Genomic DNA, 3,602 nt, shown 5'->3' on the forward strand with positions numbered 1-3,602 from the left:
CCACTCACTACCTGTGCGACTTTGGATAATATCCTTCACCTGCTCTGAATGTCACTTTCCTCACCTGTAAAATAAGGAGTTTTTAGGATACCTCTGCAGTTTTTAATAGTGCTCAGTGGACTGCAGGGGTGCTTGAGTAGTTTTGTAAATATCTGATGTTAATTTCACAGGTTCTGGGGCTACTCTAGAACTGTAAACATCCACCCATAAGCCCAATCGAAATTTTTGTTTTTCTCATCCAAATCAATTTAATTGTCTTCAGCAAATGACATTATAATCTCTTTTTCTTTTTCTTTAATGTTCTGTAGTTTCATAATTAATGTTTCAAGATGTGGATTTCTCTCTCGGTCTCTGTTTCAACCTGCTTTGGATTCACTGGGATTCCTGGATCTAAGAATTGGAATCTTTCAACAATTCTGGAAAGTTCTCAGCAATTATATCTTCAAGTATTTCTCCTTCTCTATTATATTATCTCCTTCTATAATTTCAAATAGATACACATTGGACTGTCTCATTTTGTCCTCTAAATCTCTTATCCTCTTTTTCATATTTTCCAACTCTATGTGTCTCTGGATTGTATTTTAAAGAATATCTTCAGACATATTTTCTCATTCATTGACTCTCTTGTGTCTAATCTGCTGTCTAATCCATTCAGTTTTAATTTCAGTAATATATATATTTTTTCTAGATATTCTATTTGGATCTTTTCAAAATATACTTATTCCCCGTTCGTGTTTTCAGTCTTTTCAGAACACTATCTAAATATATTAAAATCAGTTATTTTATATGTCATTCCTAATTGTTCTAATACACAAAGACTTTGCGGTTGGTTTCTGCTACCTGTTCCTTCANTACACAGGGTCTACAGAGAATGCTCCAGAGAAAAATGAATGCATAGTAGACTGAAATGGTCACTGCTATTAGGTGACTCTCAGGATTCGCAATGCATTCTGACTAACACATTTGGTTCGAGGTGAGTGGGATTCTTAGCAAGGATTTGTGAACTAAGAATAAAATGTAGAATGAGCAGTAAATGTCATGATAGAACCTTTAAAGTATTTGATTGACTCTCCTACAATATTTCCACTGAGAATAAAATGTATGTAATATGGAATTGGAGGGCTTTTGAAAATTATCTAATTTGTGAGAGGCATATAACTGGGGCTTACAACAGGGACCCATAGAATCAAAATACACACACATACAAATGGAGAAAAGTTTTACATGACTTTAAATGGGGACAAATATCCCTAGTTTAGGGTGATTAAATTTTTTTTTATTGAATTAAAAATGAAATGTTATTATTTGACAGTATTTGGCTATTTACTAATGCTTGAAAATAATTTTATGAATAAAACCAAAAATGCTATGAAAATGCTTTTTAGAGTCACCTATAGTTAATATATTTTCATATATATTCTTTCATTTATGCCCTTCTAAATTTAAATTTGTCATTAGTTAAATAAACAGCAAAAGAAAGATAATGGATAAGAAGAATGCTTTGTATTCCATCACCTTCCTTTCAAGAGTCCAGGCGATTTTGTCGTTAGAGCCGATGCTCAGATGTGAAATTGTTTTTACTGAGTTATTGATGACTGTATCTATGCAGAGCCTAAGTCAAATTATAGTATATTATGGAAGCAATAGCTTTCTTCAATCTTTTGCATTACTGTACTATAAGAGCCACCTAAGCCCATTACGAACCTGCCATGAATATTGTGTCTAGACTATAAGTCATCTCAGTTTTAACAAAATTAAGTCTCTACTACATGACTCAGATTTAGTATCTTCTGAATGCAGCAATGTAATCTGCAACCATGCAATTATTCCAAGAGAAAACTAAAACATAGTGCCTTATACACAATGGGCATACAATAAATATTTGTTGAACTAAAGATATGACCTGGACAAACTACAAATCTTTCCTATTTTTTCTTCTAAAAATGAATTAAGAGCTACCAATCTATAACATTTTTATCATGTCATCAGCCTTGATATATGAAATAATATTCCTGAGGAGAATTTGCAACTCACATTAGCCAGAATAAAATAGACTAGCATGTATCTTTGGAAAGAACAATCCATTCTTTTAATCTGTAGCAGTAGGCAATCAATTTCCTAGTGGCTGTATTAATATAGGTTAGATATTCTTCTTAAAACTGGCCTACTGGGCAAGGATTACTTCAAGAATATTCACAAATAAACTAAAGAATAAACATTTTTAAAGGAATAAAGAGTACATTCCATTAGTGAACAGGAATTATATCATACAGTTAAAAGGAGAAACAATTTTTTAATTTTGAAGTCTAAACAATGAGTTCTACTTTCTCTAAATATCTAAATTTTTACTTGGCAAGAAGTCTTAGACTTATCAAGCTAGTTGTATGCGTTGTACTGTGAGCATTTAAAGGAATTAATCTCCTCTTAATTTAGGAATAGATGGGATTCTGCACAGAGAAAAATCTTCAGCTGCAATTCATCTCCAAGAAGATAAAGAAAGAATGAAGGAAATGAATTTAAATAAAAGAATAAAAAAAATAGGTTACGCAACTTGAGTTTCTATTAGGATTTTTTACTCAATGCAATTACTTAAGAGAGACGTTTTAGGAATCTTTTTCTAGAAGAATTTTTAAGTGGAATCTGTTCTCTTTTCCTTGGACAGTCTCAAGAAAGCCTTGCCTAAAGGTAGGAGAAAGAATAAGCTTTATTTCTGTATTGATGAAAGTTTTGGAAGTTAGTATGGAGTTTGAATTTATACTGGTGATTAAGTTCCTCCACATCAGTTAATCAGTTAGGTTATATAACTAAACTCTAATAGTTTTTAAGAAGGCCAAGATCACCAATGTGTCTATTTTTAATCATATACATATATACCTTTTAAATTATATGTATATAAACTTACAACCATAGGTAACTGAAGCGTAAGGAGCAACTAAATCCATAATTTAATTTCGGAATGAGGGAGTAGATTTATTTGAATAAGATTAATATTTCATCCATCATTTAAAGAGTGATTTTATATTGAAAGTATACTGACTGAGATACAATTTAAAATTCCTGAGATAGTCAAGGGGGCTCAGTCAGAAAGAATGAATTATATTTGGAAAATATTCTGGAACAAGCACTCATATATATGAGCTTTTTCATCTTTGTTTGTTTATTTCTTTTTTATTCCCATATGTACTAGGATCTTCTGTTTCAAACCAGCCAGCAGAGAGTACTGAATAGGTATTCAGTGTGAGATTTCTGTTTAATTTTCTCAGTTCTAGTGGTTATAACACTTACCAGTCTCAATTACACTGTAAGGAAGTCAAGGCACTTTCTGTTAGACCATTATCCGATACCTCTGGATAATTTGTCTGCCGAGGCATGTGAAGAGTTAAACACAAAACAGCAGAATTAAAGTTGAGCAGTAAAAGCAATGAGTGTTTTACTCCTATCTCATTTGGGACCTCCTAAGGTAAGAAACTAGTGAGCTATGCAGACTTGAGGGGAAATAAAAAAAGAAATTGTCCCAATGCTATTCAGTAATCAATTGGAGAAAAAAAAATCAGTCAGTATCAAGTAATAAAATATGGAATTAGGGTAGAGCACTTGCCTGA

This window comes from Galeopterus variegatus, unplaced genomic scaffold (genome assembly GCF_000696425.1).
Source record: "Galeopterus variegatus unplaced genomic scaffold, G_variegatus-3.0.2 Scaffold9930, whole genome shotgun sequence".
Classification (NCBI taxonomy): Eukaryota; Metazoa; Chordata; class Mammalia; order Dermoptera; family Cynocephalidae; genus Galeopterus; species Galeopterus variegatus.